Below are 27,624 nucleotides of genomic sequence, written 5' to 3'. Positions count from 1 at the left end.
TGTTTAAGGAGTTAACTTACTTTCACTAAAAATGTTCCAATATAAACTCCCGCATAAAACATTTTATAGACTTTGAAATAGCAATCACCTTCGCATTCAACAAAGAACTTCAAACTAATCCTTAAGTGTGAGCATCATAATTTTTTATTTTTAATAAAATATATAAATGAGATAATTCGTACGAGAGCATGACGCTAGTTATAGGGCCCGCCATTGTGTATCGCTCATATCGCTTGCGTCGCGCGTTGTGCGTAGGAAGATTACGTGTGTCTTTCGATTAATTATATTTCGTCAGTTTTCTCTTAATATGTATTTCATTATAATCTAATGTTTCAATATATATTATACTTCTTTATGCTTGTAACAGAAGCCTATTTCTTTCCACACTGTGCCAACCGAATACTTTACGTCAGGGGTCGGCAACCTTTTTCGGATGGCGGGCTATTTTCAAAATAAAATTTTTTATGTGGGCCGCACATTCAAATGTAACTTAAATAGTATTTTTATATCATATACGAGTATAAATAAATTAAAAATAACATGTATTTCTCATTACCTATTGTAGTGAAACGTCATACGGTTGTCAATATGAACGTGTTTATGTGCAAAATGCATATATGAACATACAGTAGCAAACTGGCGAAATGAAAGAATGCTACACTTGTTAAGCGGACCGTCGTATTCGCTGGGGAGTGGGGACTAAACTTGCGCAGTAAAATAGGTTTCCCAATATGCTTCTGTTAGCGCGTATTTTTGTCACCGGCCACAGTTCGGCGCGCTCACATTCTAAGTTTCTTGATTTTTCCTAAAATTATATTGGTGCTTTGGCGGGCCGCACAAAAAGTTGCAAAGGGCTGCAGGTTGCCGACCCCTGCTTTACGTTATTGTCAATTTCTTTTACGCCTCACTTGTCGAGATCTTACGATTGTATGAGGTGCGGTTATGTGAAATTCTCGAAAAAAGTTCATACAAAAATTTGAAATTCTTACAAAAAATCACTGCGTTTATTTTGTGAACCTTGACTCGATTACCGTCGTGCAGTAAAATACACCAACAATGTAACATGGTCGCTAATATCCCTTCAGAAGTTGACGCAATTTTAAAAATCAGATAAATAAAAAGGTGGAAGAAAGTAATACGGCAATTTAGTAATAAAGTAAGGTGGAGGTTGAATGCGAGTAGAGAAGTTGTCGAGGATGGAATTCGCAGCTGAGGATCGGTATGCTTGGGATGAGCTGCTAATAAATAAATCGACAGGACTCGTCGTCGTGGCTTGTCAACGAACGAGAAACTCAACGATCTCTCGACGAGAACAGCGAGGAGACAAAAAAGGAGTAGAGGATAATTAATAATTCGCCCGGTGCACGCCAATTTGTCTGGCACGAGACAAATTCCACTGTCCCTGCTCAAGTTTTTTACGGAATACTCCTCTTACAGAATCGCCACTCTATCGTGAAACGCGCTTCCATTGTTGCGCGCCATGTTTGATCAAACGGTGCGCCGACTAAGCTTTGTTTAGAAAAAGTTATGGCGAATTAAAGTGATAGTAAATATATTCGGATACTGACAAATTTTTGCGTATTTGCAGTCGATGAAATTAGTATCGATTTATGCGTCAACACTTTCTTCTATTTGGACAAATTTGCACGGGAATTTATGAATATAAATTGAACGGTTTTTGGCCAAAATTAGGCGTAAGTATAAAATATTCAGATGCATATTTTTTAAAATTATAAAGATGATAATAAATATGCTATGATTTCATTGGGTACTACATTAAGAAGAAATAATGGAGCTATCTTTCTTTGATATTGGAAAATAAAATAGAATTTTATGATTTGTATGATCTTGTAATTAAATTTTTACTTGTTTTTGTCTTTATGACTGCAATATATGGATTTAAAGCTTAACATATCTTACATATGTATAGTTTTAATATTTCTTGTAAAAGAAACAGTGTTTATAAATTTAAAATTACATACATTAGCAAGTATGACAAATTTTTAACCACCAAAGTTTGTACACTTGAAAATACATAAATTAGAAAATTAAAAAATTTCAAAATATGAATACTTAAAAATCTCATGTTAGAAATTTTAAAATTAAAAAACTTTTGCACTCTTAAATTTGTAAATTCAATTGTATGTAAATTGTGAAGTTCTAAAAATCCCAAATGCCTGAATTTATAGATTAAAGAGTACATAAAAAACAAAATTCTGAAAAAAATTACACATCACCGAAATTTTGTGTTGTACTAACAGTAGTGACAACTGTTACCTTCTTTTTAGCTTCCCTCAATTCATAAATTTCGTGCGAATCTAACGCAATTTTCATGCTGCAACGCGATTACCGCGTTAAAATATTGTTATCGGCAGAAAAATTCGCGAAATTTCGCGGCCAGTTAGTAATTCATTAATAAAATCGGGTGATTGAAAGCGATTGAAACGTATGAAAGATAATAAAGATAATATTCGAGGGTGGCACGTCGGTATAGAAAGAGCAATTTTTCCGCGCGATGCGATCTGTTTCCGCGTCTGGCAGCTCGTATCGTCACTTTCCGGATCAGTGGACGAGAGAACTGTTAGCATCCAAATTGATCATCGTTTTTTCCTTGCAAATAAATACCGCGAAAAATGGAAGCACCCTGCTGAAAGATAATTTATAGGCGCTAAAATTTGGCCGGCAATTTATCGCTGGCTACACTGCGATTTTCACGTGCTAATAACACTCGTTGAAACAGTGTTTAACGGCTAAAGAATATTTTCTATCGTGGAAATTCCCGAACGACTCTGTATTGCAAACACGCGACAATTTATCGGAGTAACAAATCTCTTTTTTTCATTAGTTATTATTAAATATTTGTTTTTATTATTACTATCGGTATTTCGTTCCGAGGCATCAATTCTCAAATGAGATTTTTTCCAATAACATTTCGGCACTTTTTATGTGCTTAACATTTTATGATTGAAAGATATGTATCAGTAATTTGTTATAATTACAATATTATCGGTAATTTACATTGTCACTTATTCGCTTAGATTTATTTTCTGTTGCAACCTTCAAGATTCTTCTTCCATTACCAATTTGCATGGATTTTATTTCTATAGACGTAACAAGAACAAATAAATTTCTTGCAAATGAGTAATCTTCATTTAGTTATTATTTACGACCTTCACTTTAAGATGCATCGCATTTATAATTTTCGTGTAATAAATTTATTTATTTATCGTTTAATATTTTTGTTTAATAAAGTAAACCACGATCCGTAATTAATTCTTGCTGAAAAAAAATGTGAAGAAAGAGCAACTGTCTTCGCTAGGTCCGTGTTAATCGGAACGATTCGGGAATCTTCGATAATTTACGGCGCGCGAGCCGATTCGCAGTCCGCGACAGTTGACACGTGGCGATTAGAATAAACGAAGGCGAATAGTAAAGACGTGTAGTTCTGTGAAATAATTTCCATGAAGTGATTTTTAAACATTTGATAATTTATACTGTTCATTGCTTATTTTATGTCGATCTTTTTGTTCCGATGATTTTAATACAAATTGGTGCATCAACTCTACTTATTGTTAGTAACATTAAAAAGCCACTTCTAATACACCTACAATCATGCCCAAGTTACGAAGGAGTTAAAAGTGAGTTCCGTTATCGCTTCGAGCTCATAAATTATTTCAATGGATCCACTCGAGGCCACACAAAAAGCAAAAGAACTGTACTCGACATTTTAATACCACTTTTAACTCGGAATTTGATTAAGCAGTAAGAGTTAGAGTCCCATAACAATAAGACAATCTCAATTGTCACCCCTTTTTTTCCTCGACAGTGGATCAGTTAATGGGGACGAGGTTCTTTGCAAAAGCACAGTAACGGTGATTCTTATCGAAAAAGTTTTTGCCCCCAAGTTTGTCCGAGAGATTACGTTACGCGGAAACGAAATTTAACTGTACAGGGTGTTTGATAATTATATTATATTGCAGTGTTATTCGGTGTTATTCTACATCTCTGAATTGGCTAAGGTCTGAAAATGCAGTATGTAAAACTGACCTTCATCTGGAAGTTCAAGGTTAAATTATTTTTTTGGTATTATTAAGTAATATTCGTTGAGAAAATGGACTGTGTCCTTCCATGGCTTTGACCATAGGAACCATAAGTTGCAAATAAACTGTAAACATTTTTTCTTCAAATGATATTGAACTTGAACTTGAAGGTTCAATACTGATGAAAGTAGAGTTGTAAGCGAAGAACGTTAAAAATAAAGGGAATTATGAAGAATAAATAAATAGTTTAGTATGATGATTTGAAAACTCGTTAGGTATAATATTTATGTACTTAATTTTAAGTTTAAAATTATTTTCAAATTTTTATACTTATATTATACCATCTGAAAAACATTACACGATCTTAAACGCAACCTTTGGAGTAAACCTATTTAATTTTAAATTTACGATGTCTAAATACGAAAGAAAATGCAATCATAGTAACTGGTTCTTTAATCGTTTGACGACCAAGATATTTACCTTACGCCGGCAACTTTGTTTTGCAAATGTTCACCGATCTGGAGGTGTAGAATAACGTTGTAGTAGTGACATATAATTTTCAAACACCCTGTACTTGGCAACGAAGTAATTCGAGGCAGTCCCTACCGACACTCCTCTGCCATCTTTCTCTTTTCTCACCGCGCCATCTTTGTCTCGCCCACTGTCTACGCGAGCTTGCTTCTGGCTGTTCAGCCGCCACCGCGGCAGTATATCAACAATGATAGTTATACACGTACGTTATAATCGTAAATTAGCCGCGGCAACATAATATATTCGTGGGCTGGTTGGTTCGCGCGTATCTGTTTTATGCGATTATTATATACGACAGCAGCAGTCATACCTGGCGCTGCTGCCCATCTCCCTTTTTCTTCTTCACCATCTTTTTTTATACCATTTCGTCTCTCTTTTGCACGCTATACAACCATTCGGTTACAACTCAAATCACACGGAACACCACACGTTTGTTGCTTCACTGTCCAGTCAAAGTTAATTGACCAACGTTTTTAGCACGAACAAATCAGTTTTTTGCCTTTCTTAATTGCACGTGCGTTCTCATTCTTAAACAACGTGCTCTTGACCATAAGTACAATTCTGTATTTTCTGGGGTACTTCTGAATGAAAATAAGTGATTATGCAACTTGGCATTTTTCGTTACTGATATGGAGATTAAATTGTATTGGTTAAAGTAGGTTGGGATTGATTAGATAGATTGGGTTAGCTAAGATTAAGTACATCACATCAAGTTAGATTTGATTAGATAAATTATGTTAAGATATGTTTGATTAAATAAATTATGTTAAGGTAGATTTGATTAGATAGATATGTTAAGGTAGGTTTGCTTAAGTTGTTTAAGTTAGGATAGGTTTGACTACATATGTTAGGTTAAGTTTGATTAGATAGATTAAGTTAGAATGGGTTTGATTAATTAGATTAGGTTAGGCTAAGCTTGATTAAGTACTTTAAATTTACTTAAACAGATCAGTTTAGCTCAGGTCTGATTAGGTAGATAAGGTTAGGCTCTCTAGATTTATTCTTATCCAAAACAACTTTACATCCGAATATACGTCGCAAATTGCTTACTGTAAACCAAACTCAGAATGAAAGACCTATCAATTCTTTTTACCATTTCACATATGTGCATATTTTCAAAAACAATCTGTATTTCGTGCGCTACAATCCAAGTGATTAAGCTTTCGCAATGCATCCAGAAATAATGCCGTCGCGTTCTCATTTGTTATTTACATGATCAATAACGACGGTATTGAAATCTTGAACAAGGCAGATTGCATTCCAAACGTGTAATTATATCATGAATTATTTTACGTACGTATAACGAAAAATAATGGCAAAGTACGGTAATAGTTACCGTTCACCCCTCTCCAAACTTTTAGCATGCGATGCACGTCGTTTTACGAGTTTCGACATGTTAAATTGCATGATCAGGAGTATGATATCTGAGCATTGTATCATCACGAGCATATCTAAATACCATATCATCAAAGGCGTGATATCTGTATCACATTATCGAAGACATAATATGTATCATATAATCAAGGGTATAATATTTGATACATATTCGTTTTTGGGACGGTAGTATTATGTAAAGCGTATTCGTATATTCTGCAGGTATATTATATACATATCGTATGTTGTAAATATACTCTTGTGTACGATTTTATAAAAGTTTAGGCATTTTTAGAACCGTCGACGATAAATATCTGAAATAAGAAATGGAGAAGATGCCACTGATTCTCAAGATCCCAATCTTCTCAAAACCAAACATTGCGTAAAGCATCATAAAAAAATGACATTGCACGTAAATAGTCATAGATGTAGAACTTCCCATCGTAGAACGAAAGGAAAATACCACGAAATTGCCATAACAAATGGTACTTGGTTCAAAAATGTGCAATGGCCGCTATCAGAAACGTACAGCATTATACAGCGTTCGTCACGCGGAAAGCTACGATAAATGTCGGCTCGAAGCACGTGAACTACATTCGCGTAAAACGCATTTCCGCCAAGATTGAACGCGATATTTGTATCCGCGTGTCAGGACGATTAAAACGACATACAATATGTGCCAAAAGCTTGAGGGGAGGTAACCGTGCATCGGTTGAAAAGTTTTACAACACCGCTCGAAGGTAGTTCGGATACATCCTCGAAACGTCCTGTAGTCATAAAACGAGAGGATAAGCTCTGCTGGTATCGTAATACCGTTGCGAACAAACGGTCGCTATTAATTAATGCTCTAGTATCCCTAATGCCGCTTCTTCGAGACGAGTAGTGGCAGTGCCGGCAGATGCGACAGTTCAAGATTACGAGAGTAACAAAGAAGCGAACGCGTTTCCGCTAATATCGAACACGATAATTATATCTGATGTGTTTAGATTAAAACGATATACAATAAAAATGGTAAAAGCTTGGTGGGCGGCAAAGTACAAGTCCACGCAACGTGCTCTTGGCAGTGTGGAAAATTATTACGAGTAAACGATCGTAGATCCTTCGAAAAATTACGGATTATACGGGAAACACGTAGCTGCAGGGTCGGCCAGGACGCGGGACAAAACGGGAAGAAAAGCTGGCATCCTGGTCATCGATGTAGGGGTTCCCAATGAAGATGTCCAGAAGGATGTAGCGTATGGGGGCCGGGAATGTAGCCGTTTCACGGAAAGCTCGGCCGGAGAAACGCATACTTGATCGTGTTGATGATCGTGTTGTTCCCAAGGAACTTCTTAATCCTCGTTTCTCGCCGGCGAGAAATAATTTGCTCGCGAAAAAGAGGGTGAGGCTTATTTGCATGTACACACCACGACGCGGATTACAACGTTGGCTGGTCGGATCGTGCGTGGATTTCCGAAGGGGCTTCTTCTTCGCGCCTGGTAATATTTTAATGGTCACGGCAAGATTGCTGTACCATCGTTAAATCATACCTGGCTGCTGGTGCCTCTTTCTTACCGACCAACCTTTTCGCCCTCGTCTCTCCTCCATCTTTCTCTCTTTTTACGGACAGAGGAGTCTACGAGACTCGGCCATCACATCCTCATTACGGATAATTCATTAATCGGGTAGCCGAGTATCTTGTACACTCGGATGTAGGCTTTCTTTCGATAATCTACGGAAACTTGACAATTTTTTTACAAAGGGTACAATTTGATACTTAAATTAATTTGTTAACCTTAGCGTTTAACATATACAATTTATTTGTTTTATGGTGAAAGTGGAGTTAGTCCGTTTTTTAAGAAAGTTTACCTCCACATTCATGAATTTCAAAATTCCTATATTTCTAGATATGAATTTCGTAAATTCTAAAATTTCGAAACTTAATCTCTAAATGTTTATATTTAGTAATCTGTAAATTTTTTAATTTCTTAATTTCTGTAGATTCCAAATTCCATAAGTATCCAAATTGCTAAGTCCCAAAATTGGATAAAATGGGACCCATCTCCAAATTCTTATACCTCAAAATTTCATAGTCCCTAAATCCCTATACATATGTCTAAATATCGAATTTCCTAAATTACTTTATCTCTACATTTCTAGACTCCGAAATCCCCTTATATTCCTCTATCTTCAAAATTCTTCAAATACCTTTAGACCCCAAAATCTCTCTGTTTCCAAATTCTTAACCAATTCCAAATCTATCCTCATACTTCTTAAAGACCGATAAGTGGGGTGTTTCTTCCCCATCTATTACCACATTTTCTCTAGGAAAGTCAGATTTGTCCTGGACTGTACCTGCTTGAGTTATACGTGGACGATCTGACACCTTCGCTCTCACGGGGGGGATTCTTTGCATTTTGCCCGCCGACGTTTACATTTACCTAGCGTTGTCGCGGCACACGGATAGTTGTTCATCTTATCGGAAGACGTGTTGCGTACTTTCGTAGAAATTATATGAAGAGCATCATGGTTACCCACCCACAACTTGCTTGCAACGAAACAACGACTTTTTACACGGTCCATATTCGGTCATACGAGAAAAGCTACCAACGTCATCAGCTGTTTTGCACCCTTGCTCGATGTATTAACATAATTACATACAAAAGTGTATAAACATAATTATGTGGAGTATCTCTTAAGTCTGATTCCATCATTGTATTTTGCAGACAGTTTTAAATATGAAAGAGTGTTTCCGACAAAAGTTGTGGGATATTAAGGGGGTAATATTTTACCACATAAGATGGTGGTAATAATTTAACCTTGAATGATCGTTTGATCGCGTCTTCTTTAATGGAACCCTACATTTTTTATTGTATATTCTTGTATACCTTTTTGGTACGCTTTTAAAACATTACCTATGTTTTGTAATATTTTAAAAACGTTTCTACGATGTCTAAAAGAACATGCAATAAAAAATGGGGAGGTCCATATAAGAAACTGAGGATGTGACCTTAAAACGACCATCCAAGGTCAAATTATTACAATCATCTTATGTCCACCATGATATTTTTCCTGAACACTTTTACGTTTCCAAAATATATAAAATATAAAATGTAAGGGTGGGGTCTTGCTTTAAAAATATTTTGTATAACATACATAAGTATTTGTTACGACCACAAAAATATATAGGATGTTTTTCAATGTCACGTAAAAACATGTGTTAAGATAAATTCAAGCATGAATTATAACAGTATAGACAGAGCATGACTAATCTGTAAGACCAATATAACCTTCTGCAAGGACAGAAATGAAAAAAACAAATTAAACGGTCATATTTTATTTATTAGCGTGTTGTCACTACAAATTGATAGGTCCATGTATCGTGTTCACTGTGACTTCCATTAGCAAGAGTATTTCTCAGCTCAATTAATTTCTCCTGGTACTTTGTGCTAATGTTGCGCTGGATATTGATGCATATGCTTCTTTCGCCTTAGTTTATAAGTGGTTTAATTCTCTTTGACGGTGTAGCAGAAATATCTCAATATGACTTCTTAAAAAAAGATCCATGATGACAAATGGAACCGCAGATCATTTTATAGGTTCGCATGTTCCAATCCATTTATTACTGAATCCATTTTTTAAAATACTAATCTGTAATTATAAGGGAAAGCACTGTCGTGTTAATGATATCTTGCATGAAAAACAGAGATAGTTATTTTCAATAATTTTGAAATTATTTAGAAATTGTAAATATCCTGCCATTTAAGATTTTAGTACGCAAATACGGATCATGTTTAGAATTCCACATCAATTATTTGTACTCAATTTTTTTCAAATTGTTTTAAATAACATTTAAACATTTCTTTCTAAATTGTTTGAAATTATTTAAAATTGTTTCGAATTATTTCAAATTGTTTCTAAAAATTTTTTAACTAAATCTGTTACACATGTTGTACATAAATACTGAAACTGACAATAGTAGAAATTAATAATAGACCAATAATAGCGTCAATTATACTCATGAAACTTTTCAACCTCAATGTTTTAGAGTTATCTGCTAATAGTAGGGGTTAAATTTTTTTCGACAGTCCTGGACAAAAAGAAGATAAAAAGAAGATAAAAAGATAGCACGTGTGTGCTATCTTTAATTTCTTGGAAACTATTTAGAATTTGTTAATGTAATACATACCATTCTAATTGTTACATGACAGAGAGAAGGAACTTTTTAGTAAATATGGTTGACCTTTCTAGGTTTTTGAGCAAGCAGAAGAAATATACAAATAGTGCCGGCAAAATGATAGCACATTCACAGAATTTATACATATATTTTCACAAAAAAGAAAGTTACATTGCAATTAATACAAAGTTAATAATGATATGATAATAATAATAATCCGCCTTTATTTTCTATTACTTCAAGTACCCACTTTGGAAAGGATTTGTATAACTTTTTAATTGTAGTTTGTGGCAAATTATCCCAATCTATCTTAATAGTTTCTTTTAATTGTTTAATATTATTATACTGTTTTCCATTCTTATATACAGCACGCGTTAGTTCTCCCCAATAATTTTCAATAATATTCAGGTCCAGGGAGCGTGCGGGCAATGGTAAAACCGATACGTTTTCTCTTTGAAAAAATTGTTCTTCGACTTTAATTCGGAGAATTGCAGCATTGCCATGTTAAAAAATAAATTTATCAGTGGTAATTCGTAGTGCGTGTTCATTACTTTGTTTTGAGATCAAATTTATATATTTTTGAGAGTTCATTTTTCCTTTAAGAAACTGTATATTGGTTGTGCCTTTGTATCCATTCCGTTTAAATTCCAGCCCAGATCATTACACCAATATGAATTATAACCTTCTAGACCATCAAAATTAAACTTTTTTCATCCGAAAATATAACCTTATTATCAGTAATAGAAGTTTAAGTAAATTGGTGTAAAAGGCTTTTTGAAAAACTTACGCTTTTCCAGTCGCGATGCATGTTCGCTCGAGCGTATTTAAGCCTCGCAACATTACGCGTGGTAGAAGTTTTGGGGCAGATTTTAATTTCTGCCTCACCATGGTAGGATTACTTTTTAAAACTCGACGTACTGTCCACCGTGAAATATTTAAGTCGAGTTCCTCCTTAATTTGGTTACAGCTGTTTTGGCTGTTACTGGCTGCTTTTACAATTGCTCGTTCGGTACGGGGACTCAGGTTTTTCTTTGAATCATCCTTTTTATTATTGTCATAATTAACGGAATTATTTAAAAAAATCAAAATGACTTTACATATGTAAGCGCCCTAGCCTATTCCCGTACACTAATTTTATCCTCCTAAAACGTCAAAATTTGACCCTTCTCCTCTTCGGTCAAATATCTACCACGTGGCATTGTTTAACAAAGAGTATTGTCAAATTTTAATTTGAACTTTAATAAAGAATGTAATTATTTAGCTTCAGTGAGTTTGTAGTTGAACTGGATGAAGAGAAGTTAATTTAATAATATTGGTGCTATAGTTACGCAACAAGCCAAAATCACATTTTCGATTATATCGTTTCTAATAGAAGAGCAACTTCAATGAGACTTAATATAAAATTTATTGCGGCCAATACCATTTCATTTCCTGCAATCGATTTTTTGCATTTTAACTCTGAATTACAGAACAATTAAAAAAGTAGATGGTGCTATAGTTATGCACCGCAGTGTAATAGAAAATAAACTATTTGTGACCAGACATAATTTAAAATAAATTATTATATTTGATACAAGACACAATATGAAATAATTTACTTGAGGCAAGATATAAACTGAAATAAATTATTTGAGACAAACATAATATAAAATAAACTACTTAAGATTAGATATAATTTGAAATAAATTATTTGAGACAAGACATAAATCAAAATAAATTATTTCATACAAAATACAATATGAAATTATTTGAGTCAGGGTATAATTTGAAATAAATATACGGTAAGCTTTTACTAAGCACACATTCCTATAAAGCAAATACGTGTTAGATATACAGTAAAGCATCTTAAAAATCGTCAACAGGTTTCGCAATAAATCCTGAAGTAAAAGTGCTAGTCCATATTTAGACCTTTAGAAGATCATTAGGAATTGCATAACGCAATCGTTTCTAATTTACCGATATCTCTGATCGAAGAACGTGCAAAATTGATCCGTATACTTGATATTATCTCTGACTCTAAAGTGTTACATTAAACCTGTCATTAGCATTATCGGAGGCAGTGAATGAAGTTGCACCATGAAAACATATTCTCGTTTTCTGAATATTTCCTTTCGACCGATCTTTTTGCAGACATTTAAAGGTTAGCAAATGAGGTTTCGAAGATTGAAATGCAAAACGACAGACGATTCGATGCCAATGGCAGATTACATTGAATGTTTGCCTCGCGAGAAATTCGAAACCTTCCGAGAAATCGAAATAATCGCGACATGGGGTCTAACCGCTTTTATGAAGGGGCAACGAAGAGGAACGAATTCTGTCTGTTAGCAATTACGAGTTACCATTCTGTGTATAGCCAAATGAAATCGATACGATTTCTAACAATGCTTAGCGATGTGGTGAGAATTTTTAGCAGTAAGAGTTTTAGTTAGATAAATATAGCAATGATTGATTATAATGTAGAATGGAAATAATAATTATTAATTTATTATATAATACTTATTAAGGTGAAGTGGGATAAGTTCGTAAACGGGGCAAGCGCGTATACAGGCTATTTTTATTACAATATGAGCGAAAGGGTATAGCCGGATAAGGTAGTCAAATGTGCCCTTGAGTCGAATCAGAAACCCAATTCGTCAGTCGGTAGCATATCCAAAAAAAACATCTCACACCAAGTTTCAACCCCCTATCTTATCCATGGGGGTAGTAAAAGGGAAAAAACGAAATTCCGGTTTTTGGCCCTTTTTGCCTATTTAGTTTCGTACAAAAATTCTGAAAAAATTCTAAAACATTGAGGTCCAGATAGCGCATATTATAGAATTTTTTCAGATTTTTTGATCGCAAATTGTAGTCGTGAAAAATCAAAAGCCGAAAAAAAATCCGAAAAAATGCGATTTTTTAGTGAAGATGTTGGAGCACTACTTTTATATTAATGTGGTAGTTAGATATTAGTACAACTATTATTCTCTAATTTTTTCAGATTTTTCGGTGAGGTGCGCCGTAGTTAAAAAAATCAAAAACTGATTTTTAAGAGGATTCACGTTCACACAATTGATTTATGGATTACAATAGTGAAATTAACTTAATTAATTAGTTTTATGGTACGTTCTCTATATACTTAAATGTTTGAAGGTCGTCCAATAACATCAGTGGCGCAGCGGTTAAGGCGTCTGACTGGTAAACCGCTGCATAATTTTTTTGGCGCGTATATAGAGAACGTACCATAAAACTAATTAATTAAGTTAATTTCATTGTTGTAATCCATAAATCAATTGTGTGAACGTGAATCCTCTTAAAATTACTTAATGCATCTTTTGTGGGAAAATGACAAATGACTTCTTTAGTTAAAAAAAATGAGTATTAAAACTTGCATATTTTATGTAAGTTTTGCTTTTGTAGAATGCCGCTAAAGGGTAGATATATTCGTTTCAATTTAATTAGAGAATCATTATAAATTATTGGAAGTGAAGTGCACGCGACATTCAGAAGCTATGAGCGATAAATTACGATAGTTCATTTCTTACACGTTATGGGAACATGTAATTTATTCAGTAATAAAATGAGAAAAGTGCTCGAGTCCATCAGAAAAGCATTGGTGGATAACACACATTTATGCTTTCTCATTAAGAATGTTTCTCTGTATAATAAAAATATAAATAATTAATAATAACCGATATAATTCGATACAATGTTGTCTTGTGCAATGTCTATCTATAACAGAAAAAAAAACATAAAATAGTTGACATATCATATTCTAATGATACGTACATTTTAATGCCGAATGAAGTTAACAAATGTATTAATTCTTTTTCTTCATATTTTTTAAAAATTATATTGAAAATTGTAAGTAGAAGGGTAAGTTTAGAATATTACTTACTGTTATTACTTTAACAGAAATATATTCTCAGAACGCAGAGGATAGCGAGTCAAAAAGAAATAGACGCTGCAAAAATAACATTCGGTAAAGATAAAAATGATGTTGTATTGTCTACAATGCTAATGTGTTGCTAACTTTTTCTTTTCAGTCTTTTCTTTCATAAAACATCTTCTGTCATATTCATGATATTTTCCTCATTAAAATGAGATCAAACACGGCATAATACGGGGTATGTATATTTACTTGTAATAATTTATTGGAGTCAAATCCTTGAAGTCATAAAGCCATAGATACGACTTCGACTGTTAGACCTATCACGTGATTATCCGAATAACAACGAAGGAAAACGAAATTACCCGACCTTTCATTACACGTTCGTTTAACGCCGATTTTAGTATACTAAAGCCTCGATATAAATAAAATGCTTGAAATTACAAGTAAATATATTTCGAATTACGTGTTTGGTCTCATTTTAATCAGGAAAGTACCACAAATATGTTGGTAAAAGTTTTATTCTTGCATTAAAATTGTCTCACCGATATGTTACTGTTTGTTTACTGTTTGTTCGGATGTTTTCGCTGCTCGCTATTCTTTTCTACGTTCGGCAAACTTCGGTCAATATTGGAACTACGGTAGTAACTTATAATATTTACAATTTCTCTCCTGCTATTAATTTTATTAGAAGTATACAATTATAATACGGATGTACAGTGCAAAAAATATGATTTTTCAGTAAATGTTAAGTTATTCTAATTAAGTTTATGCACAAAACAAAACTATTACACAGTCTTTCGACAATAAAAATAGTTGATGTCCTGTGTTGGACGAGGGTTGAAACAGCAAACTCGGAAACAGTGCGGTGTCGGAATAGTATTAATTGCTTTGAAAGTTCCTGCGACGGCTGGTTGTAATTGAGTATTGAAATTATTGGATAAAGAAAGAACGTACATTCGTTGATTTTGTGAGTTAATCTTTACGTGGATACAACGTATTTTGAAGTAACAATAAAAGTAAATGTAAATGCAAAACTATCCACCATTTTTTTTTTACTTTACAGAAATGCGTTGCTTCAGAAATATTTAAAATTCTATTTTCCAAATTTTTACACCCGAAAATTTCTAAAACTTTTATCTCCTGAATTTCTGAATATGAGAATTCAATTTTTAAGTTAACACCTTAACTAGTGTGAGCGCCTAAAGTGAAATTCAATTTTTGGTTATTATAGGTTTTAATGTAAATTTAATGTAAGTGTAGGGCAAGTTTGATATGATATTTGAACGTCTTTACGTCGCACAGTGTGTCGTTTGACCAATCTAGCGGGACAAAAATCCTGCTTCAAAGAAATACTGATTATTTTTCGTTTTATTGGTTTTCTATTAATCAAACACATGATATTTCATTAAACATTAATGATTATATATATTTGATAAATTATTTAACAGTGAAATGAACATAACAATAAAATAAACATACAAAATCATTATACAAATTTTTCTATTATATTATACATTATTTATTCTATAAAACTAGTATAAAAAATCTTTATTATATTTTTTAAAACACGAATATATTTTTTAGTCAGCGTTGCTTTCGTGTGATACGTCTTCCGAGGAACTGGGATCGATTAATGGTTCTTCCAAGAATTGTTGTATTTCTATTATTATATTTTTCCGGACAGTTTTTGGAGAAGTTTGTAAATGTGAAATATGCGGGTCTGAAGAAATTAATAATCTGTTTAATAAATCCCTATTAGTATTCATTCTTGAAGCTTGTCCGTTTTAACGAGAAGCGCATGTGTCAGCGCGATATGTCTAAATAAAAATGATAGATGTCAACGTTTGTCTGTAATGCCCTTTCAGGTTTCTATTGCTTATAAGTCTAGCTTTCGACACAAGAAATAGGAACGTTGTATAAAGTGGTATACTATGTTAAAAATCTACCTATATTGTGAACAGAATTTAAATTATATGCTAACATTTGAAAAGGTATAAAAGATTAATAAAATGCTATTTAAAAATATGACAAGTGTAGAAATCATTCTGAATGATAGAAGATACCACTACATATACACAAATATTAATATGAGATACTGGTGCAACAAAAATCAAAAATCTCAAACGCGGAAAAAGTGCTCGTAGAAGCAGTTGCGTCAAACTACATCTTCAGATACTATTAGCAGATCATTACATATTGTTTTTTACATTAACATTAATATTTTCTTATAAAATGGACATTCTACTATCGATACATAATGTCAGTGAACATATCTGTGTAAGTTGCAAAATTGATTTTTGTTCCGCTAGATTGGCCACTGTGCGTCGCGGTGTCTAACAAAACTCTGTCTCGAGCACGCGTGCAGGTTTGCACACGTCGAAAAAACAAACGACAATTGCTTCGACGAAAAATTCCGCCGAACCTCGCAAAATACGTTACTCTACTTACAATACATTGTACCTTACAAACTATGTTACACGCCCTACATTATTGAAATATGTTTTCACAAAAAGGCATCCCCTGCCCAAAAGTTTGCCGTTCTTGGCGCACATCGTAATTCAATTCTTTCTGTGTGGTATGATCGGTGTGGTATGATCAAAGTCTGCCGTAATCAAGTTACTAAGTAAAGTCAATAATAAAGTTCTTTTACGTTGTTTTAAAGTTTCAAAGATGTGATTTAATCAATCAACAAAAGTCTACATTTTAAAACTCTAATATTACTGAATTCAAACATTAAAAAATGTCAAAATTTGAAAGACTGCAAAGTTGAATGTTTGAAGATTTGAATATTTCAAAATTTCATAATTTTTAAATAAAAAAATTTACAAAGTGACAAACTTTGAAAAATTGAAAATATGGTAATCAAAAAACTGTAAGCGTTTTATGCAATTGCCAATGTTGAAATTTATGAATATGTGGATTTACACACAAATATGTGGCCATACAATAAACTTTCATATACATATATATTTATATTTATATATGTATAAACATTTAAAAGCATAAGTATATATTCATATATAAATACTTACATTACATATTTATAATTTGTTAGCTTATATGTATATATTTTTTTATTTTTATTTTTACAATATAATATAAATTAAATTACTTTATAAAAAATTATATACATATAAGTTACAAATTGTAAACATGTGATGTAAGTAGGTAAATTACTTGAATTAAATTACTTTATAAAAATATATCAACAAACATTTACGAAGGAAGAAATTATTAAATATATGTTTTTTAAATTTATTATTCGTTATTCATTTAATATTAATATTAAATTTTAGGTAAAACATTATATCATACCATTTGCATAAAAACACGTAATATACGAAATCTCATAAGGGAAGGAAAGTGTAGCCATAAATTCTAAACGCAGTCCATACGGAAGCATTTTAAACTCCAAGATGGAGCGCGGAGAGTGCGCGAGAAGGACGGACAAATAAATAAAAGAGTGCGCAGAATGTCAGAAGCTAAAGAGGGTAAGAAGAAAGCGGGTTAGCAGAGCCGAAATGGAAAAAGAGTAGTAAAAAGAAGGCGAGCAAGAGGATGGAATGCAGACGCGTGTAAGCAGGGAAACCGCTGTTATCGAATCGTCGAGCAGAAAATTGTCGTGCGTCGCGCGCGGTCCAAAGACGAGCCGCACACCTTTTTTTGCGGCAATGATCGCAATTGGAAGCCGGCCGTGAGTCGATTCGATACTCGAACCTTTCGGTGTGCATCGTCTCGAAACCGGTTGTCATTGAGGGCAAGAAACATCTCTCGCTACCGCACAGGACAGCTGTACACCCTATCGATGACAGTTACATGTCAATACGGAATCGAACACAGTCGGCTCTCGCTGTATCCCTGCCTTTCCGGGGAAAAAACTATCCGTCGCAGCACATGCGAACGAACCTTTCGAGTCGCCATCGACCTGCCTTTTTGCGGCAAACGAACTATCGTTCGATGTTTTTAGGGAAAGCGATAAACAAATTGACTTGATTTCGATCTTTATTCGGTGGGAGGATTGGCGAAATGTTTTGGGATGATGATGATTCAAGTGGTAACGCGAGTATTGTTTTTAGTGATGTGTGTAATATTGGAATATTATTAATAATTTGATTTTGCGAAAACGGATTTTTAATAGGATTCTCGAATTTCTCAATTTCTACATTTCTAAATTCATAAATTTTTAAATTTCCAAATTTCCAAACTCTCAAATTTCCAAGCTCTCAAACTTCCAAACTCTCAAATTTCTAAATTCTTAAATTCTCAAAACTTTCAAATTTCCAAATTCCAAAACACTCATCATATAATTATAAAATTCAAAAATTCCAACGTTCTAAAATTCTGAAATTTTTAAATTCTAAAAATTTTTAAATTTTACAATTGCAAAATTCAAAAAATTCTGAATTTCTACAATTTCAAAATTCTAAACTTCTACAATTCAAAATTCAAAAATTCTAAAGTTGTCCAATTTAAAAATCTTTAAATTTCTAAATTATCAAGTCTGTACATTCTTAAATTTCTAAATTATCAAGTCTGTACATTCTTAAATTTCCAAATTTAAAACTGCATCTCTAATTTGACAAATCTCTAAATTTTCAAATTCCCAAATTTTTACATTTGAAAAGTTCATGATGTTCAAATTTAAAATCATCAAATATTTAAATTTATGATTTTTCAAATTGTCAAATGATAAAATTTCAAATTTTCAAATGAGAATTTCATGGTTTCCAAATTTTAGAACTCTCAATTCTAACAATTTTCAAATTCTTAAAGTTTAAACGTTTAATTTTTCTAACCTCATAGATTCCAAAAGTTTCACATTTTCCCAAATTACAACATTTTTAATTTCCAAACTTTACATTTCTAAATTTTTAATTTTCAAACCCCTAGATTTTTTAATTAAAAAATTCCTGTATTCTCAAACTGCCACATTTTCAAATTTAAAAGTTTCTACGTTTCCAAACTTCCAAATTTGTAATTTTTTAAATTTCCAAAATTGTAAATAACTACATCTTCAAATCCTTAAATGTTCAATCCCCAAAGTTACTTAATCTTCAAATTCTCTAATTTCAAAATTTCAAATTTCTTAATTTTTTGAATTTAGAAATTTAATAATTAGTAAGTTTAAAAATTAGAAAGATTTGAAAATTTCTAAGTGTCTAGACACAAAATTTCCAACCTTTTTAATTTCTACATTAAAAAATTCAAAAGTTTATAAATTGGAAAATTAAAAAATGTAACATATTTAAAAACTTGATAATTGGAAAGTTTAAAAATCTCTTAGGTAAATTTCAGAGTTCGAATATTCATCAAAATATGTAGTAAAATTTTTTTCAAATTTATTCATTTATTAAATAATTTATTTATTTTTCAAAAATTTATTTGAATTGCCATTTCTGTTCCTAATTAATAACCACAGCGTGTATGCATTCTGTTGAAACATTTCACACATTGCTTCTAATAACTAATTTTTATTTCTATTAAAAATTAAAATAACCATCACTTTAACTATTTAATTAAATTTTTATAAATTAAGGTAAATAGTAATAATTACCTTAGTAATAATAAGAGCATACATACTTCCACAGAATACAACAAAATAATAAAAAAAAAATATTTATATTTCCGAACTTACAAAAATAGTTTCTGAATTTACAAACGTATCAGTCCTATAATTAATTAAAAAACGAGTATTATCTGATCCAATCAAATGAAATTGAACTATTGACTTTAATGACCAGCGTTTTTCAAGCGGAACCTATAAGGAATCCTATTCATATAATACATATCTCCCACTGTGAAGCCAGCAACGATAAACGTCCAGATTGTTCGCAAGAAAAATAGTACGTAGATGGCATGTATGGACAAGTTAACTGGATAGTTTAAAAGTTTCTTTTCCTGGAAGTGGAATTTATCTTATCCGTTGTCGACTCGAGAATCGACGTCTTGACAGGTTCTTCCTGTTTTCACGACCACCGCTTTCATAAACTTTTTCTTCCTCTTCTTCCTTCTCTATGACCTACCCCGACATTCAATAATATTTTGACATATGGATGTATTATAACTACCGAACGATAGATGGCGCTTCTTAGATGAAACTTTTATTCGTAATTGCAGCTATAAACGACTATTCGGTTCTTCTATTTATTTACAGTGGGTGGTAAAATTATTATATGTAAGCGACTTCTTTTTAAAAATATGCGATGACGTTTAACAAGATTATTAATATTGGGTTTATTGGTGAGCTACAATGTATACAAGACCTGTGAATTATGTGTTGACAGATAAACCACATTTCTGGAATAGAAGATCCTAACCAAATAATGTACTATGTCACTCTCACTTGATGTCACCGGAGAATACTTCAGCTACTAGTATTCTCCCTATCTCGATTCGAGGTAATGATCATCATCAGTAAATTTCCTTAGTCAGTTTGTAACAAACGGCACGCAGTGATAGAATTATATTACCACTATTACATAGTATAATTCCAAACACCTATGTGCAAATTTCCTTGCAGGTGACATCAAGTGTCCAAACGTATAAAAAGACATATAAACAGAAATACGCATGCATACGATGCTTCCATTCGCTATCTGCCCTCTGCAAAGCTAAGTTACCCATTACATTATTTCACCGTTTCCGGAAACATCGATCAGAAAGAGATGCAACAAAAGAACGGTCGCAAAATGTTCCAAAGAAGGTAAGTGAACAGCTGTAAACATCGGTGAAATTCTATCGCAACGCGTGTTGTAAGTTGCACGGTCCACTTATAGCCTAACCGAGAGGCTCTGGTTGTTTCTCGGCAATTTCTCGCTGGGCTTCCGGTTTTTTATTCATTCGGTGACAGTCGAGGGGTGACGAGAACAAGGTGTTGGTTAGAGCAGCGAACAGAGGGGACACGACAGGTCCGACTGTCGGCTAAGTGGAGTAGCAGAGCAAGCTTCGGAACAACAGAGCAGTCGAAGGGAGTGACGTGACGTGACGCATGGCAGCGTTGACAGCTCCTAGTCCTCTTCTTCCCCTCAATTCCCCTCAATTCCCCGCAACGACTCGACCAGTTCAGACTAGTCCGAACGTCATTAGCCTCGGACAATCCATCTAGGATATCTCCGCTTCAACTGATTTCCTCGAATCTCCTTGTCAACGGACAGATCGGAACGTCTTTCGGCTACGCGGTGTAAAGATCACGCAAAGTGGTGGAAAATTGGAACGGACAGAATGCATTAGTTGCGAGTTTCATGATACTTCCGACAAAAAATAGTACTGGGTAACTGTACCTAATATGAAACACAATACGGTTTTGACAACGGAGACGAAAAATCAATTGGCAACAACGTAAAACATTTTGTTGACACAGTGCGGAAAGAAATAGGCTTCTGTTACAAGCATAAAAAAGTATAATATATATTGAAACATTAGATTATAATGAAATACATATTAAGAAAACTGACGTAATATTATTTAATCGAAAGACACACGTGATCTTCCTACACACAACGCGTGACGCAAGCGACATGAGCGATACGCAACGACGGACCCTATAACTAGCGTCATGCTCTCGTGCGAATTATCTCATTTACATATTTTATTAAAAATAAAAAATTATGATGTTCACACTTAAGGATTTGTTTGAAGTTCGTTGTCGAATGTGAAGGTGATTGCTATTTCAAAGTCTATAAAATGTTTTATGCGGGAGTTTATATTGGAACATTTTTAGTGAAAGTAAGTTAACTCCTTAAACAACAATTTTCTGTACAGTTGCGTCACTCATAACTAGCTAATTATAATATTTCTAGAACATGAAGACTACTGATTAAAGTTAAAATGTTTCATTCAGTTACATTCAGTGATTCTTGATTGCGCAGATCACAATCAAAATTGAACCAAAAGTTCAATTGCAGTGAAAATACGAATCTAATTTATCACATTCGAACTGTAGTGTGCGTCACGAGTGTGACACATTATTGTAGAACAAAGTGTTGAAGAAATATTTTTACGTGATTTATCTTTGAATATGTTCGTTCTTGAATATTTCAAGACTTACGTTACATTTATTTTCTCCGCAATTATTTATTTGTGGAAATACGTACTGAACATGGAACACGGATGTACATAATATGGAACATGTTCCGTATTCGCAACATCCATATGCTGGACGTGCGTTCGTGTTAATACTACTATTGCTATGTGTTCTAAGGTTTTAAAAATGCAATATTGATGGAAAACTAATATGGTACGATCTCTAATTGCTGAAACATTTTTTACTTGAAACGACGCCACGCTGTCAACGGATCGACAATCGATTGACTCGGTTTCCAACACAAAGTTCCTCGCGCTACCACGATCGATTGTGAAGTCGCCGCTATATTGTCAAAAAGTATCCAAACAATAGATTACACACTGCACACTTTTCAGTATTATGTACTATATTTTTGCTATTATAAACACATTATATTATTGTATTACAGTATGCTACATAGTATTATATAAATATTGTTGTACCATATACAACAGATGAAAGTTGAATCAGATTTTGCTTGTGTTCTAAATTTGTTATCTCACAGAACATCGCTTAATAAGAGCTTAGACAGAATGAACGAAAGAAAGAAAAATTGTAATAGAGATGGTAATGGAAAATAAAGTTTCGAAAGGTAAACTCATAGACTCTGAATCGATGCATCAAGAGTCATCAGATGCTAATGTTGCTGCTAGTGATGATGACGCAGAATACTTATCTTGCGACGGTTATTATAAAAATGGCACTAACAGTGGGAAATGGGTTTAATGTATTCAATGTGTTTGTTAAAACCAGAAAATCTGAAAATCTGTAGTTTTATTAAAAAATCAGTAAATTTGTAATTTTGCGAATTTGTAAATTTAAAAACTTGAAAGACTGTAAATTTATCATTATCTGTTTCTCATCATACACATTTCATTTCCATCAATAACCATAATATCTCATCAGATTGTCTGCTCTCCAGAAATCAGTTATGAAACATTGCGCTTGTCTTCGCCGTCAAGACGTCTTAATTGTCAAATAAATAAATTAAAGGCAAGGTGTGCGCGTAAAAGAAGGACAAGAACCCTCGAATCTTTTCGCAGGATTTAGAGAAGATGGAAGGGGGAAAGTTGCTGGTCTTTGCAAAACGAGCAATTTATTCTGTTAAGAGTGCCGACTGAGAGGCGCAATCATGGGCTCGGTCGAAGTTTGCCCGCTTAAATGGCCATGCTTCCGAACTGGGGTGGCTAATCTTCCAGCGAATGAGCAGCAACGGAAGCCTGAGGGCTCTTCAACGCCGAGAAAGGAGCAGCGTGGCAAAGGGTGATTGTTCAAGAAACGAAAAGGACGAAGGATGAACATGCCAGACGGAATACGACTAATACTTCCGTATTAAATTAATAATAGAACGACCATGGAATATCACTCTCTCGAATATGCGACATAGAATTGGTCCGGTCGAATGACATGTAAAAATGAACACCACATAATTTCTTACGAAGAAATAAGACGATATTTTACAACAAAATTTGCTGATGTATGATTTAGTTTTTGAGAAGATCAAATTTGAAAGTTGGTTGTGGCGTTTTAATCTTATGTTATGAATTACTGAGTGACCTAGTGATCTAGGTATCTAGGTATTTAGGGATCTAGGGGTCTAGGGGTCTAGAGATCTAGGGATCTAGGGATCTAGGGATTTAGGGATCTAGGGATTTAAGGATCTAGGGATTTAAGGATCTAGGGATTTAGGGATCTAGGGATTTTGGAATCTAGGGATTTAAGGATTTTGGGATCTGGGGATTTAGGGATCTAGGGATTTTGGAATCTAGGGATATAAGGATTTAGGGATCTAGGGATTTAGGGATCTAGGGATTTAGGGATCTAGGGAGTTAGGGATCCAGGGATTTAGGGATCTAGGAATCTAGGGATTTAAGGATTTTGGGATCTGGGGATTTTATGACCTAGGGATTTTAAGATCTAGGAATTTTGGGGATTTAGGAATCCAGGGATCTAGGGATTTAGAAATCTAGAGTTCTAAGGATCTAGGAATCTAGGGATCTAGCGATTTGGGAATCTAGGGAGTTAGGGATTTTGAGATCTCAGGATCTAGAAATTCAAAAACATAAAAAATCAGGAATTTAGGAGTTTAAAGGTTTAGAAATTTGTACATTTTGAAGTGAAGGAATATGAGAATTTCGGAATTTGGAAATTTGGAAACTGAAAAATTTGGGAATATAAAAGTTTAGTAATGGAAAAAGTGAAGAGTTTATAAAATTGAGAATTTAGTATTTTGAAATTTTCAATATATAAATAATTTGTACAAATTTATTCTGAAAGTAAGAAAGTTAGTTTAGAAATATAGAAGTGTAGTAATTTAAAAATCTAATTATATTACCACAGGTAGAAATTTGGAAAATCGATAATATGTAAATGTAAAACTAAACATTTGGAAATTTAATGTTTTGAATTTTATAAACTTAAAAATGTTAAAGCTTTTAATCTACTAATTTGCAAATTTAGAAGTTAGTAGTTATGGTAATTTCAAATTTAAAATTTCTAAATAAAAACATTTCAAATTCAAATGTCAAATTTGAGAAATTAAAATTAATTGCCTATTCCATTTTTCATAATTGAAAACGAAAGTAATTTAATTTAAATACCAGATTACATTTTTGATATCTTATTTAAACCGTATCTGTGTGACAGAAATAGCAGTAATTTATTGTAATTTAATTAATATTTAAATTGCTGTTTACATTACAATACAAAAACCAGCCTTAATTAAAATCTTCTGAAGTATCATACGGCTAGTGATATCTATTTGCCATATATGGTAAATATCATAACACTTAACTTCTTGGTCCACTCATTTCATATTAAGAATATTATCGAAAAATATATAGTTTTTTATTATATTTTATCTTAAAAGATTCTATTTCATCTGGAAGTAAATACCCTTTCGGATAAAGTAATTCCTATTTAGTTATAATTTTACATTGCCCAAATAAAAAAAAACTACAACTATCTTAATTACTTAATCATTTGATTACCCGAACAATTACCTTATCACTATTTCCCTTAAGAAGAAATCCCGACACACTCAGTTCCATACGAGTCAGAGTGGTTTTCCAAGTGAAGAAGTAGTAAAACATCTGAAACTACATCGAGCGGAAATTAGATCGATACGGTTACACTGGTTTTCGAGTGGAATAGCACCGCGAAGCTGGATCAGCCATAGCGGACGTAGAAAGAGAAGAAAAAAAGGAAGAAAGGGTAGGTGGGTGTAAGGGTGTGCGTACGGTGGGGGTCAGTGGGCGCGAAGAGAAGCCGCAGGCTATTAAGACGTTCGCGCCGAGATAAAAGAAAGCTGTTGAACCAAGAGTACAAGAAGAATAGGAAGCACAAGAGACAACGACCACAACGAACAGGACGAAAAAGAAAAGGGATAAGAAATGAAGATAGAGAGAAGGAGAAGGAAAGAAAAAGAGACACAAAGTAACCGGAAGATGAGGCTGCGGATGAAAGGAGCATGGAAGGATCGTTGAATTACTGGGAAAAGAAGAGAAACAAATAAACGCGGAGGGTGGGGAGAAACGTTGCCCGGGATGAAAATAAGAGTGAAAGGCTAAGAATGGCGGGGGGATGAAGGAGAGAAGGAGACTCGGAGCGAAAAGAAGCCACCATTAAAATGAAAAATGACATTCTCGCTGGCATCCCCGCAGAGGTCTCACTTGCTCCGCTCGGTAGTTACATACCTTACCCCTCCGGGCAAGCAAACAGCCTCCCTACGCGGAATTATTGGTGATTTTTTAAATCTGTTAAACAGGCCTTTCGACCACAGTCAGCCCAGGGGTTCTCCCGTCCCCCAACATCTCCCCCTGCTCCTCTGTCCTTCTTTCTCTCCACCGATTTCAGTCCAACGATGTTGCTTCTTTCTCTTTCGCTCGACTCTCCAACAGGGGACCCATACTCCTCGGATGCTTAGCACCTTGTTATTTATTTTTCAAACTTTCCACTTTCTATCCCCCTTCTGCCTCTTTTATATTCCGACCCTGTGCGAACTGGAGCATTTCGGCAACAGCGAATAGAATAAGCCACCCGATTATTTCGGTATTTAGTCAGTTAATTACGGACAGTTTTATGTAAACACTATAAATAATTTGTTATAAAATTATTAACAAATTTTCATTGACATCGTTGAACTGCTAGTTTATTTGTCATCTAAACCCTATCTTTGGGCCAATGATTATAGCAGTTGAGGCCCTTATAAAATTAATCAATCAATTAACCCTATTTCAATTTTTCTTCATTTCTGCGAATGAGGTAGCAAACGAATGTAGAATCATACAAGACACCACAGACTTGTAAGTCATTTCATTTACAATATCTGTCTTACAGTAATAAGAGCTACAATGTTTTGTACTAAATAATTTATGAACCTACATTTGTATTTTTTGTTATTTTGAATTATACGTCATAAAAATGAAACTCCCTATATTTAAATTTAATTTAACAAATTTGTGTAACAATATGTTTACAAGTTAAAGCTACCTAACCTAACCGTTATCTGGTACCGATAGAGGCAAAGGAGCATATGTGGAAAGGACATTACTATTCGAGGACAATGTTTTGATTGGCTAGTCGCAAATGAACCACTCGATTATTCGTGGAACTCTTCTCATTTGCATCGATCAAAGCGTACGACCGTATAGAGACTATAATTTCTGGGAAGTTCCGCCAGTTATAAGGACTCTCGCTGTTTCACTGTGTGCCTCATCGAACACATGGGACAACCGGTTAGAGAAAAAAAGCACACGCGTCTCTCGATATCCATTCGTGTCAGTGGGGAGGCGAGCATAATGGCAGATCGTACGAAAAGTCTGATTTATCACTAGCATCGCCCCGGGGGTATTTGTATTGGGAGACGTAACGAAATGCGACATAATAGCTCGCCATGGAACCCCGATGCATCCCATAAGCCTTGTAACACCGTGACAAGACCGCTTACATCCTCGAATAGGCCCCTCTTTACCAGGGCAACCGTTTCATTTACCGTTTCATCGTTTTCGCGATAGAACCCTCTATTTCGTGTTTTCTTCGTGTACCTTTTTTCTCCTACAACGATTAGGTAGTACGGTATAGTTGGAACGTGGTTAGTAATTTGAAATAAAGTTCTTGATAACGTGCTAACGTTATCTAATTTGTGACGGAAATGAGGTTTGCATTTCCCGCTCGAATGCGCGAGTACGAGTGAGAGTGTGCACATGCGCGTGCAAAAGGCGAAGTATCGTTTTAATTCTTTTACGTCGAGTGCGAGCACGTGGAGTGCACAAATGAATACAGTGAAAATAAGGTATAACGTGCGTCTATCAACTGCGATAATTTATCAAACACTGTATTTATTAAAAATTTGTAACACCGCAAATAATGTTCATGAATGAGGTTATGAAACAAAGATTTGCATCAAAATAAAATTGTGGTTTCTCCAACATACTTGTATAAATTCTACATTTTCTATACAAATTCTTCATATTGTTCAAAATGTCGAGACATAAACGTGATGTGAAAATATGAAAGCCCATTTAAAATGTATCAAACATCAAAATGTAGTTGAAAAGAAATTGTATACAATAACAAATAGCGCAGAGTACGA

The 27,624-nt window shown here is 33.8% G+C and overlaps 1 protein-coding gene and 1 long non-coding RNA gene across 7 annotated transcripts in view; one reads left to right on the top strand and one right to left on the bottom strand.

The window, feature by feature from the left end:
* LOC100876912 (E3 ubiquitin-protein ligase Rnf220) overlaps window positions 1-27,624 on the bottom strand; it is a 341,536-nt gene that overhangs the window by 80,561 nt on the left and 233,351 nt on the right. The window lies entirely within an intron of this gene.
* On the top strand, window positions 3,352-22,628 carry LOC143265057 (uncharacterized). Of its 3 annotated transcripts, none has more exons than XR_013039169.1 (5): window positions 3,352-3,638; window positions 17,266-17,544; window positions 20,254-20,367; window positions 20,490-20,672; window positions 20,746-22,628. It is a non-coding gene; the product is annotated as an uncharacterized LOC143265057 (long non-coding RNA). The 3 variants fall into 3 exon arrangements; XR_013039168.1 differs by lacking the exon at window positions 17,266-17,544 and having other exon boundaries at window positions 3,361-3,638; window positions 20,746-21,694; window positions 21,769-22,628; XR_013039167.1 differs by lacking the exon at window positions 17,266-17,544 and having other exon boundaries at window positions 3,366-3,638.

The sequence above is a fragment of the Megachile rotundata genome, chromosome 8 (genome assembly GCF_050947335.1).
Source record: "Megachile rotundata isolate GNS110a chromosome 8, iyMegRotu1, whole genome shotgun sequence".
NCBI lineage: Eukaryota > Metazoa > Arthropoda > Insecta > Hymenoptera > Megachilidae > Megachile > Megachile rotundata.
Note: the sequence above shows the minus strand (reverse complement) of the source record. Positions and strands in the feature narration are given on the sequence as shown.